Genomic DNA, 14155 nt, shown 5'->3' with positions numbered 1-14155 from the left:
GAGAACACACCACACTCCTCACAGACAGTCACCCGGAGCTGGAATCGAACCCACAACCTCCAGGCCCCTGGAGCTGTGTGACTGCAACACTACCTGCTGCGCCACCGTGCCGCCCTCAATTGACACCAATATTTTTATTATAACTATGGACTTTTCTTGTCTTTTCTCAGGTCTAACCTGGAGGATGATGTCACTCAGCAGGTTCTGTCTAAAGAATTCTCCAACCTACGCAAGATCTCCCGAAAACCACCTGAGTCAAGGTATTAGACACATGTGTTTATAAAAGCACAGGAAGTGAACATCAAATATAGCTGTTTTGAATTAGATCCCAGTTGTTGAACTATTGCTTCATTCATGTTTTTTTTTTTTTTTGCAAAGCATCAGCACATGATGTAAATGCTGAGAGAAATCTACCACTGACAGAAAACCACAAAATTAGTGTTTCTCTGATATACAGCTTCATGTGACAATGTATTTTAGTAATTATTTAATAATGTTATTATACCCTCCTTTTTCTCTGTAGAACTATGATCCCAGCTGCTGCTGTGGGAGACGGAAGACTGAAACCTTTGGAGGCTGAGCTAAGCAGGAGCCTGAAGAAATACCTGCTTCATATGGGTCTGTTGCCTAAAGCAGGGAGTGAGGTATGTGTGTGGTGTGTGTGTGTGTGTGTGTTATTTATTTGCAGTGTTTGTGTTTACTCTTCTGTTTGTTGCTTGTGTGTAGGTTGGCCGTATGAAATCCTTACAGCCCCAGGACTACTATCGTTTTGGAAAATCCAGATATAAAGTGGACTCCTCTCCTCCAGAATTCACTCCAGAATCACCTTACGCTCTGGCATCTTTCCCCGATCTTACACAGTACCAGAGCGACCCAGCGTACGCCCCGGCGCTGAAGCAGGACGGACTGGACCTCCTCGTCACCATCCTGAAGCAGTACATTTCTCAGAAATTTCTCAGAATGTACCACTTAACCCTGAGGATGGGGGGCGCCCCAAATTAGACACAGTCTTCCTGAGAGGAGGATCTCCACAGAACTCTGTCAGAGACCCTCTCACTCCTGTAGATGGTAGAGTCTCCCTCTCATCTGTTGCCATAGGTTCATGACAGGATCAATTGTCTATGGATTAAATCATTAACCATGTCTTTGCTGATTCCCTGATTGAGACGAGTCCATCCAGTGTTATCAGATGTCTTTAATTATGGCATCATTTTTTCACTTAGTTTATTTACATATCGTCACTGACCAATGAAAAACATGTATCTTCCACAATAGTAACTTTACAGGAGCAGAGAAAAACCTGCTTAACTTTCAGTGGAATTCAGTATAAAAATATATTATTTATTTAGTAATTTCAGAGCGTTTCTATTGGTCATTTGTCATTAAATATTCGCACAGTGTGAAGAACAGCTGCACAGTGTTCAAATGATGCAGTAACTAAACATCCACAAACATGTTTTTAATTGAACAGCGAATAATAACCAATTCTGTGTTGATGTAATGGCCTTGCAGTTTCTGCAGTGTGAGATCATACGTATTTCTGTGTTCCCTAATGACTCACTCTTCTTTTACAGAGAACTTTATCAGAAATGTTCTGAGGAACGTCGGGAAGCACAACGTGGATGTGGAAAGTCTGAGCGCAGCCGATCTGGACGAGCTGTCTGCCCTCATCGCTGATGCCCTACAGACCGTGGAACGGCAAGAAGAGCAAGGGTATAAACCTCGGGACCTGGAGGAAGAGGACGAACAGACTGGGGAACTGCAGACTGGAGACGCGAAACCTGAAGACCAGGATCTTAAAGACCAACAGCCAAAAGCTGTTTCAGAAAAACAGAATGAAACCTCAGAAACGTCAAAGCAGCAGAGTGAAGACAATTCACCATTCGACCAGCAGTTTCAGAGCAGCTCACCTGTGGAAGGTAAAACACATAAAGATGGTGAGATGTATTTTCAGACGCAAACAGGATGCCGCAATTTCTAATCCAGACTGGTGGACATAATGGAAGAGCAAGTTTGAACACACAACTACATCTTTAGATTTTAAGATCACACTCTCAGAAATAAAAGTACAGTGCAGGAACATCACTGTGGTGATGTTCTCTTCCATATATTCTTCCTTACATACTGGAGTGTGGCGTGTTCTCCCTGTGTCTGCGTAGGGTTCCTCCGGGTGACTGTCTGTGAGGAGTGTGGTGTGTTCTCCCTGTGTCTGCGTGGGTTTCCTCCGGGTGACTGTCTGTGAGGATTGTGGTGTGTTCTCCCTGTGTCTTCGTGGGTTTCCTCCAGATGATTGTCTGTGAGGAGTGTGGTGTTGTCTCCCTGTGTCTGCATGGGTTTCCTCTGGGTGACTGTCTGTGAGGAGTGTGGTGTGTTCTCTCTGTGTCTGCATGGGTTTCCTCCGGGGGCTCCGGTTTCCTCCCACACTCCAAAAACACACGGTGATAGGTGGATTGGAGACTCAAAAGTGTCCGTAGGTGTGAGTGTGTGTCACCCTGTGAAGGACTGGCACCCCCTCCCCTGGTGTTTCTGCCTTGCACCCAGTGATTCCGGGTAAGCTCCGAACCCACTGCTGCCCTGAACTGGATAAGGGTCACAGACAATGAATAAATAATGAAAGAATGAAAGGCATGGAGATGAAACGGGGCGTATGAAATCAGCACAATTTTAAAACCTACAGTTATAACAGAATAAAGTACAATTACATCCCCTAACTAAAGGTACAGTCTATGTAACTTGAGGGTACCACTACAGTGACAGGAAAAGGTACCACCACAATGGCTGTTTTTCTGACAGTGTACATGGTGTTTTTTTTCTCTTTCAGAAAAGCAAATGAAGGAAGAAGAGAGGTCTGCGGCAGACCGCAAGGTATTTTGACTTTTGTGATTTTCTATTAAAATTCCCACTTTGTTTTTAGTTATAGTAGTTGTACTGTATCTTTTGCTGTGCATGCTCATGCTTTATCAGCACACTCTCATTCTGTTCTTCCATGGTCAGAACCCCCAGGTGACGGATCATTCTCAGCACTGCAGTAACATTAATGTGGCAGTGTGTTATTATGTGTTACTCTTGTACGAATGGATCAGACACAGCAGTGCTGCTGGAGTTTTTAAGCCCATGTTATATTAATAAATAATAGGAAATAAAAGAAGAAAGTGCTCCATCTGTGTGTTTTCTGGAGCTGTGTTCAGAGTGGTGTAGCTTCTGTCTGTGGCTCAAAAAGATTATTTACAGGAAAGGACTCCTTGACGTATTGCCAGATGTATTTGTCTGATCTCCAGTTTGAGGAAGCACCTCTCAGGCCAAAGAGTGCTGTAATTCTAAAGTTATAAAATCAATATACATACTGTTTGGAAGGAAATCGGTTTGTTGGGGAAGCTGCTGGATTACCTGGATAAGACCACCCTCTCAGAGGCGGGGCCTGCGGTGAAAGCGCAGGGCATCTCTGTGGAGACGGTGCGCAGTAAAACTACACAGCGAGACCTGGGGCTACAGAAGAAGGCAATGGAGCAGGTGGAGGAGGTGGAAGGCTGGGTACAGGCTGCTGCAATAGCGCCCTCCACAGTCCTCGAGGAGGATGTCACTCCTCTCCGCAAAGACATGAAAATACAAGAGCTTCAGCTGGACGTTCAGAGCAGCACCAAGGATGACGTCTATGGATACATCATTACAGATACTGAGTGAGTCTCTCCTCCCCCTAAGATCCAAACTCATTCAGAAATAAACAAAATATAGACAGCTCAATGATTACTGATCTCCTTTCTTCTCTCTCTCTCTCTCTCTCTCTCTCTCTCTCTCTCTCCCCTAGTTCTCTTCCCACAGATCAGGGTCTTCACCTCATGGAGCTGGTGGCTCGCAGAGCAAAGATCCAGATGACTGACTTTCTTGAGCTCTCGTGAGTGTGTGTGTGTGTGTGTGTGTGTTAGAAAGAGAGAGAGAGAGAGTTTGTTTGTATGTTTTTTGTTTATGAATAAGGACATTTCAGGCACTTATTACAAATTAGAAATCAATACAACTGAATATTGAAATGATCCATGAGAAATTTCTTGTGTGTGTCTGTGTGTGTGTGTGTGTGTGTGTGTGTGTGTGCAGTGTTGTTGGACCAGCTGTAACATTTCAAGTGCACCCAAATTCTCAGAATGTCACCACAACTGATGTCGCCAATGTGGCAGGTAAATGAATATTACACACACACACACACACAAATATAAACACACAGTTCCCGTGAAAAAAAGTGCACATTGTTATCGCACTGTGTGCCTATACATATCTGTGTGTGTGTGTGTGTAATCAGTTCATCAGAAGGATGCCCTGGAGAAAGAAGCCAGACTCACGATAGTAGAGGCAGGAGTTACTGATGTAAGTGATGACTCTCCTCTTTCCTCTGTAGTCCTGCAATTTTAGTGTCCTTCAGCGCTCAGGACCCCCACCACAGAGCAGGTGTGATGTGGTGGTGGATCATTCTCAGCGCTGCAGTGACACTGACGTGGTGGTGGTGTGTTAGTGTGTGTTGTGCTGGTGTAGAGTGGATCAGACACAGCAGTGCTGCTGGAGACTTTAAACCCCTCAGTGTCTGGACCGAGAACAGTCCACCGACCAAAAACATCCAGCCAACAGCGTCCTGTGTCACTGATGAAGGACTAGAGGACGAGCGACACACACTGTGCAGCGACAGATGACCTACTGTCTCTGACTCTACATCTACAAGGTGGACCAACAAGAGAGGAGTGTCTCACAGAGTGGACAGAGAGTGGACACAGGGTTTAAAAACTCCAGCAGCACTGCTGTGTCTGATCCACTCTACACCAGCACAACACACACTAACACACCACCACCACGTCAGTGTCACTGCAGCGCTGAGAATGATCCACCACCACATCACACCTGCTCTGTAGGGGTCCTGTCAGTCTGTAACTGTGGAACTTCAAATATGAGCAGAGTTGGAGTGTGTGTGTGCAGTGTGTTTTCAGAGGGGTGGGAGTGTGTGTATGCTGTGCTTTCAGTGAAGCTGGGGAGGGGGAATGTGTGCTTCTCATGGCTCATTTTCAGCGCTTCTCTGAGCCTCAACACAAACTGTTTATAGGGCCCCACAGGACCTTACAATCGTCCTAATTTTACCCCCAGCCCCATATTAGAGTCTCAGCCGTGACGTTACTCACAGTAACATGCTTTAAGAACATTTGGTGATAATCTTTTTAAGCTTTGGTGATAAACTCTCTCTCCCTCCCTCCCTCCCTCTCTCTCACTGTCTCTGTCTCTGTCTCTCTCTCTGTCTCTGTCTCTCTCTTCCTCTCTCTCTCTCTCTCTCTCTCTCTCTCTCTCTCTCTCTCTCTCTCTCTCTCTCTCTCTCTCTCTCTCTCTCACTCTCTTCCCTGTAGAGGTCTAAGCTGAGTCAGATTCCTACTAAATATAGCCGCTCTGAGTCTCTGAAGTTCCTGATTCTTACAGTGATCTCAATCGTCTGCATCATCTGCGTCTTGGTGGTGTCCAGCGTCATCTACTGCCTCCGCCATCGCTCACATCACAAACTCAAAGAGAAACTCACTAACCTTGCTACTGATCCAGCAACTGAGGCCACTGCCACATACCAGGTACTGGGAGCTGAATGTATTATGAGTGTGTGTGTGTGTGTGTGTGTGTGTGTGTGTGTGTGTGTGTGTGTGTGTGCATGCATATATATATATAAGCTCTGTTACCTCAGATAATAAACAGAAGCAAGTGATGGGAAAGAGTATTCACCCCGAGCTCTCACCTGTCTGTGTGTGTTCAAATGCATCATATAAAAGCCAGACATTCATGGCCACTAGGGGCATTGTGTGGCACAACACGGTTCATAAATTATATCTTGTACTTCTACACTACACACTCTTCACTCCTGTTCTGTGTCTTTAGGAGTTGTGTAGGCAGCGAATGGCGGTGAAGCCTCCGGTGGAGAGGGCGGAGCCTCGTCACTCGTCTCGCATAAACAGCGTGTCATCACAGCTGAGTGATGGGCCAATCCCAAGCCCCTCCACTCGTACAAGCACCTCCTCCTGGAGTGAAGAACCCGCCCACTCCAACATGGACATCTCCACTGGACACATGATACTGGTACACCTTCACACCTCTCACACATGCACACACACCCACACACACACACAAACTGCAATTGTGTTGCCACGTGCAGTAGAGCAATTTTTGCTTTCTCTGCCCCCATATCTCTGTGTGTGTGTGTGTGTGTGTGTGTGTGTGTGTGTGTGTGTCTCCCGCTCTCTCCGTGTAGTCGTATATGGAGGATCACCTGAAGAATAAGAACCGTTTGGAGAAGGAGTGGGAAGCTTTGTGTGCATATCAAGCTGAACCCAACACTTGCAGCATCGGCCAGAGAGACTGCAACATCAAGAAGAACCGGGTCAGCACTGTTATACCCTGTGAGTCTCACACACACACACACACAGACAAACAAACTCCTCAGCTACTTCAAACCAAACATGTGTCCGCATGTGTGTGTGTGTGTGTGTGTGTGTGTGTGTGTGTGTGTGTGTGTGTGTGTGTTTCAGATGATCATTCTAGGATTTGTCTTAAAGTGGAGAACAGCCAAGGCAACTCTGACTACATCAATGCCAGCCCTATTGTAAGTACACAGTACACACTTAACAAAACACACATTACACACTACAAACTTCACATAACACACACAACACACTACACACTTCAGTACACTTCACACTTCAGTACACTACACACTGTAAACTACAGCATACTTAAATGCTCGTTTTCCAAGTATTCTGCGATGGATGGTGTATATACTAATTACACTGCTGTAAGGGGTACTGTGGTGATGGTGTGTGGTTGTCTGTGTGTGTGTGTGTGTGTGTGTGTGTGTGTGCGTGTGCGTGTGTGTGTGTGTGTGTGTGCGTTCGTGTGTATTTCTCAGATGGATCATGACCCCAGGAACCCTGCATACATTGCCACTCAGGGTCCACTGCCCTCCACTGTAGCTGACTTCTGGCAGGTAAAGCTGTGTGTATGTATGTGTACACCTGAGTGTGTTTGTATAATGTGTATTTAATGTGTGTATGTTTGTGTGTAGATGGTGTGGGAGAGTGGCTGTGTGGTGATCGTGATGCTGACCCCTTTGACAGAGAGTGGAGTTAAACAGTGTTACCACTACTGGCCAGACGAGGGTTCCAATCTGTACCATATATATGAGGTATAACACACACACACACACACACACACACACAATGGAGTAAAGTCAGTGAGAGCCTGCTGTGCTCAGGTTGGCATTAGTTAGAGAACCAGGGCCGGGTCATAATCGGAAATGCCTCGGAAATGACTTTATTATTGTTTCAAAAATGAATGGGAGTGAATGGAGAGCTGCTCTGGAATGGTCCTCTCCCAGCTCCGCTGCTCACTTTCTGTGACACACTTTGGAAGGAAAATCCTGGGGCCTCCACCAATCTCTTCAAACGAAGGGCAATGAAGGCCTTGTGAATCCGCACCGAGAGGCAGGGCAAGCACCCAAAAGAAGCCACAAATATCAGTATTTTCTCCTTCAATAAACTACGATTATCATTGCTGCAATGCATTATGTCCCTGATCTTCATAACAAGCATAAAACATCACTAATGTTTGCTAATTTCAAGTTGTACCTTAAATAGTGAAGCAGTTACATTCTAGTGCCAGTGGCTATAGCAAAGTTTAAGGCGGAGCTGGACTATCGCGGAATAAGTAGCTGAATTCAGTGTCATATCACAGAGAGTTAGGAGCGGGTGATAATCTATGATTGTGGAATGCTTTTGAAGGTTAAACTGCACTACGTTAAAATCCAGAAGCTGATCTCGCAGAAGAGCACCGCTGAAGCGCAGCTTTTTTGTTTTCTGATGACAATATGACATTATACACTGTTCTGTGTTTTTAATTATTCTCTTTTTATATTGTGTGTGTGTGTGTGTGTGTGTGTGTGTGTGTGTGTGTGTGTAGGTAAACCTTGTTTCAGAGCATGTGTGGTGTGAGGATTTTCTGGTGCGTAGTTTTTACCTGAAGAACATGCAGACCAACGAGAGTCGAACAGTCACTCAGTTCCATTACCACACCTGGATCAGCCAACACACACCTGAGACCAACCAGGTCCTGCTGGACTTGCGCAGGTACACACACACACACACACACCATCCACACAGACAAACACCTGAGGCCAACCAGGTTCTACTGAACGTACGCAGATACACACCTGAGTGTGTGTGTGTGTGTGTGAGTGCCCTGATCCATGTGCATTTATTGTTAGAAAGTGCACATTGGTATCAGAGCCTGACTTTCTCTGTCTTCCCCTCTTCTCACTTCTACTTTCTCCCCCACTTTTATTCCCTTCCCTCTCCCACTTTTCTCCCCCTCCCCCAAACTCTATCACTTCTTCCCCTCTCTTTCTTCCTCACACTCCCAGACTCTCTTCTCCAAACCCACCTCCCTCCCCCTTACCCCCCCCCCCCTCTCTCTCTCTCCCCCCGTATCCCCCCTCGTTGGTTCGAGCGGTTGCCAGTGTCATTTTTGTGCTGATGCAGCTTGTGAACTCTGACCCCAGTTGCATAGTCACAAAAGTGATCACTGACAATCGTGACCCCACATCCAAGTGAACCTTGGGAAATTACCCCAATTCTCTCTTCTCTTTCTCTTTCTCTCTCTCCTTTAGGGGGCGCTGTGCTGACCTCTTTTCACTCTCCTCAGTCTCCTCTTTCCTTCCTCACTGGTGCACATGGTAACGGTGGACTCTCTCTCTCTCTCTCTGGTCTCATGCTCTCTCTTCAACTCTATTCTCTGTGTGAGAGAGAGAGAGAGAGAGAGAGAGAGAGAAAGAGAGAGAGAGAAATCATGTTTGTGTGTGTGTGTGTGTGAGAGAGAGAGAGAAGATTTGTGTGTGTGTGTCCTCATGTGTTCTATTGTAAGGAACTACGGAAATAAATAAAATTCATTTTATGTCGTAAAGGTGTTTGACACTGTGTGTGTGTGTGTGTGTGTGTGTGTGTGCTATCTCTTACAGAAAAGTGAATAAATGCTACAGAGGAAGGTCATGCCCCATCATCGTACACTGCAGGTAAGTAAACACACACACACACACACACACACACACACACGGGATTAGCATGTCATTCACATTGTTTCTTTCTCTCCACCCACTTCCCTACCCACTCTCTCCCTCCGTCAGTGATGGAGCTGGAAGGACTGGGACGTATATACTGATCGACATGGTTCTCAATAAAATGGCTAAAGGTGAGAACAGATGAGGAACTGATGGCAGTCTGTGAGTGAGTGGGAATTGAATTCCAGAAACAGATAATGTCAACGGTGAGCTGGATCCAGATAGCAGTATTATACATTACATAACCCAAAGGTTTGTGACCGCCAGGTTTTTTACTCTGAAAGAGGAAGAGAGGCATGCGTCTACCGCTCCGTCTTTGCGTTGTCTTGTGTGAAGGCACCGTACACAGCAGACAGCTACAAATGTTCAAATCCACGAATCACTCGTACGAGACGTAATGTCAAAATGGAATTCAAATTTGGAAATGGTCTGTGTAGGTCTGTAAAGAAACTACTCCACGTCTTGGAGATGTTCTGCTGCACAAACATGAGTCAGGTTTAAAATAATGTTCCTGAATGTAACTAAGTGCACTGAATTTAAACAGAAATATCTACAATTTGTGACCAGACTTCAGCAAATAAAACAACTGTGATTAATTGTGATTGATTATTAATCATTTAACACACATGAAATAATAAAAATCACGGTAAAATAATATAATGTATTATGTGTGTGTAGGTGCTAAAGAGATTGATATTGCTGCTACACTGGAGCACCTAAGAGATCAAAGACCAGGCATGGTTCAAACAAAGGTAAACACACACACACACACAGGCTAAGGGGTGTACAGACTGGTCCAGGGTTTTTAAAAAACAAACATGAACAGGGTTTATGTATCACTGTGACCCAGAGAGTGCAGTGAGGCCAACTGCTGCTGTTCATCGCTTATTTTTACCCCAGCCCCTTGTTTTCGAGTGTCATCCACGGTGTAGTGGTTAAAACATCCCCCACGGACTGGGACGTCCCTTTAAGACCGAGACCCCTCATCAGAACACAAATAAAGAAAAGGCTACTAGCGGTGCACTGTTAGTAGCTGTGCACCAGTCTGCAGTGATATCAGAGGGGCACAGCTGTTCAACCATCCTATAATAATCACCCACTCCTAACTCTTCTGGGATGTCAAACTGAATTCAGCTTCTTATTTCTTTTTTATTATTATTATTTATTTTATTTTTTTTAAAAGCTTCCACCTTAAATCTTGCAGCATCCTCAGGCACTAGAATGTAATTGATTCATCATTTAAGGTGGAATTGGATATTAACCAGCTACCTACAGAGGCATTGACTAGTGATGTTTTATGCTCGTTATGAAGAGAAGTGTCATGATGCATTAAAACTACATTAAACTAAAATAATACATGTGTTATCATAGTTTTTAAAGAAGACAATTCTGTCATTTTTTAGTTAATTTCCCAAAAAGATCTGAGACCCCCTACTCCCAGGAAACTGGGGTTTACCCTAATTCTGAATTTTGTAATAGTAGTATCATTCATTCATTCATTATCTGTAGCCCTTATCCAGTTCAGGGCGACGGTGGGTCCAGAGCCTACCTGGAATCATTGGGCGCAAGGCAGGAACACACCCTGGAGGGGGCGCCAGTCCTTCACAGGGCGACACACACTCACACATTCACTCACACACTCACACCTACAGACACTTTTGAGTCACCAATCCACCTACCAACGTGTGTTTTTGAAGCGTGGGAGGAAACCCACACAGACAAAGAGAGAACACACCACACTCCTCACAGACAGTCACCCGGAGGAAACCCATACAGACACAGGGAGAACACACCATACTCCTCACAGACAATTACCCGGAGGAAACCCATGCAGACACAGGGAGAACACACCATACTCCTCACAGACAATTACCCGGAGGAAACCCATGCAGACACAGGGAGAACACACCACACTCCTCACAGACAGTTACCCGGAGGAAACCCACACAGACACAGAGAGAACACACCACACTCCTCACAGACAGTCACCCGGAGGAAACCCACACAGACACAGGGAGAACACACCACACTCCTCACAGACAGTCACCCGGAGGAAACCCACGCAGACACAGAGAGAACACACCACACTCCTCACAGACAGTCACCCAGAGGAAACCCACACAGACACAGGGAGAACACAGCATGGGAGGAAACCCACACAGACACAGAGAGAACACACCACACTCCTCACAGACAGTCACCCGGAGGAAACCCACGCAGACACAGGGAGAACACAGCGTGGGAGGAAACCCTGACAGACACAGAGAGAACACACCACACTCCTCACAGACAGTCACCTGGAGGAAATCAACGCAGACACAGAGAGAACACACCACACTCCTCACAGACAGTCACCCGGAGGAAACCCACGCAGACACAGGGAGAACACAGCGTGGGAGGAAACCCACACAGACACAGAGAGAACACACCACACTCCTCACAGACAGTCACCTGGAGGAAAATCACGCAGACACAGGGAGAACACACCACATTCCTCACAGACAGTCACCCGGAGGAAACCCATGCAAACACAGGGAGAACACACCACACTCCTCACAGACAGTCACCTGGAGGAAACCAACGCAGACACAGAGAGAACACACCACACTCCTCACAGACAGTCACCTGGAGCAGGAATCGAACCCACAACCAGGTCCGTGGAGCTGTGTGACTGTGACACTACCTGCTGCGCCACCGTAATAGTAGTATCAAGAAGTTATATTCATCTAACAATGTAGTAAACATTTGTGTTTCCTGAGTCACAATAAAAACCAAAGGACAAAATACAGGTGGCCTGAAAGAAGTTAGAGAAACCCTGGACTATTGACTAATATGTATCAATTAGGATTGTGTTCCCATCTGCTGCATTAGTGTTTTAGTCTTTACACCAACGATTCTGGGACATCACTTTTTTGATTGCATTCGACATTTCCTATACAATTTTAAATAAATAACACACAGTTGTGTATTTTATTGCATTGTAGTATCTCAGGAGGTTTAATGGATTTTAAGCCAACACACTGTTACATATCAAGCCTCTAATCAATACATGTGTGGCTGGTGCCAGGGGCCGTAACTCTCACAGCGTAGAGGAATACAACCCTCCGTAATGAACGAATGTTTACTGTAACCCTGATTTCTTCGTGTCTCAGGAGCAGTTTGAGTTTGCGCTGACGGCGGTAGCCGAGGAGGTGAACGCCATCCTTAAAGTCCTGCCTCAGTGAGAAACAGAGGAGAAAGACAAGAAAAAAAACATTATCCCTCTCTCTTTTCTTCTCTTTCACTCTCTCTCTCTCTTTCTCTGAGTGTTGTATAAAGGTAAAGCCCCCCTCCCGCTCTCTGCGATGTGTTCTGTAGTGCAGACACTATGAAGATATAGATCTCTCTGTTTTAAATGTGTGGACTATATTAATCATATTGTTTAATATGCATATGAGAATGTGCATTTCACTGTTCATCACACTTTAGACCATGAAGTATAATCCATTCTGCCTTTCTTTAATCATTGTCAAATGTATTTTATTAGTTGTTTATGGATAGGTCATTTAAGCTTTCGATTGCTCAGAAAGGGAAAGTTATATTGTATAGTCACAAATGAAGAAGATGCTGAAAACAAAAATGTAATTTACATTGATTTTACTCCATTTCCACATTGGTTTACAACGATCAGCCGTAAGATTAAAGGCGTTCTTAGTTTGTTTGTTAGTGTTTACTGCATCGGTGTGAGTGGATCAGACACAGCAGTGCTGCTGGAGTTTTTAAACCCTGTGTCCACTCTCTGTCCACTCTGTGAGACACTCCTCCCTCGTTGGTCCACCTTGTAGATGTAGAGTCAGAGACAGTAGCTCATCTGTCGCTGCACAGTGTGTGTCGCTCGTCCTCTAGTCCTTCATCAGTGACACAGGACGCTGTCGGCTTGATGTTTTCGGTCGGTGGACTGTTCTCGGTCCAGACACTGAGGGGTTTAAAAACTCCAGCAGCACTGCTGTGTCTGATCCACTCTACACCAGCACAACACACACTAACACACCACCACCACGGCAGTGTCACTGCAGCTCAGTGCAACAGATGGACTACAGTCTGTAATTTTAGAACTACAAAGTACAAACTTCATGGCCATTGGAGCTGATAACACAGACGGCGATTGCAGAAACAATGAGGTGGCTTTAATCTTGTGGCTATATTCCTTGCATGCTGTTAGTGTAGACCCAGTTTTGGGGAGGCATTGATGAGAGCTATATATCTGAGTATTGAAGTCACTGTGATGTACACAGAATCCTTTTTCATGTTTGAACAAACATCTCAGAGACATTCACACACTCAGATAAACATAAACATATTCATTAGGCCACGGATATAACTTTCACTAAGCCAAGGAAAAGCTGCATTAGATCACCAGTTTAACTAGATAATCTCCATCCAGTTTAAGCCTAAACCATTTGCCTGAATTACAGCATGCGCAGATATAACAGTAACATCTAATGTCAACAGCGGACCAAACAGTGGACGGGTTATTTCTCATCCTGATACTGGGCTTCAGAACTAACAGATGAAGAGGTGTGTTGTGGTGCCATACCATGTATCACCTGAAGATAAATAGGACCACACGTGTGTATGTGTGTGTGTGTGTGTGTGTGTTTGGTTTTCACACTTTTTCTGACTGTAGATAGAAACCAGGAGTTTTGCAGAATTTATTTTGTTCTCTCTCTCTCTCTCTCTCTCTCTCTCTCAGTACTGAAATGCTGCAGTCTTGTGAATAAAGTTTGATCGTGTTGTACGTAAACACTGCAACAGCAGAGTGTTCCTTTGTTTTTATCACACACACACAGACAAGGCACTTGACTATATTTGGAAATTTCAGTAAACATCCATCCATTCCATCCATTATCCACCACTTATCCGGGTCCGGGTCGCGGGGGAAGCAGTCGGAGCAAAGAAACCCAGACCTCCCTCTCCCCAGCCACCGACTCCAGCTCCTCCAGGGGTATACCGAGGCGTTCCCAGGCCAGTCGATACATATAGATTCTCCAGCGTGTTCTT

At 45.3% G+C, this 14155-nt stretch overlaps 1 pseudogene; it reads left to right on the top strand.

Moving 5' to 3' along the window:
- LOC136675843 (receptor-type tyrosine-protein phosphatase N2-like) overlaps positions 1–13854 on the top strand; it is a 25220-nt pseudogene extending 11366 nt beyond the window's left edge.
- Positions 13855–14155: the final 301 nt, after the last annotated feature.

This window comes from Hoplias malabaricus, chromosome X1 (assembly GCF_029633855.1).
Source record: "Hoplias malabaricus isolate fHopMal1 chromosome X1, fHopMal1.hap1, whole genome shotgun sequence".
NCBI lineage: Eukaryota > Metazoa > Chordata > Actinopteri > Characiformes > Erythrinidae > Hoplias > Hoplias malabaricus.
Note: the sequence above shows the minus strand (reverse complement) of the source record. Positions and strands in the feature narration are given on the sequence as shown.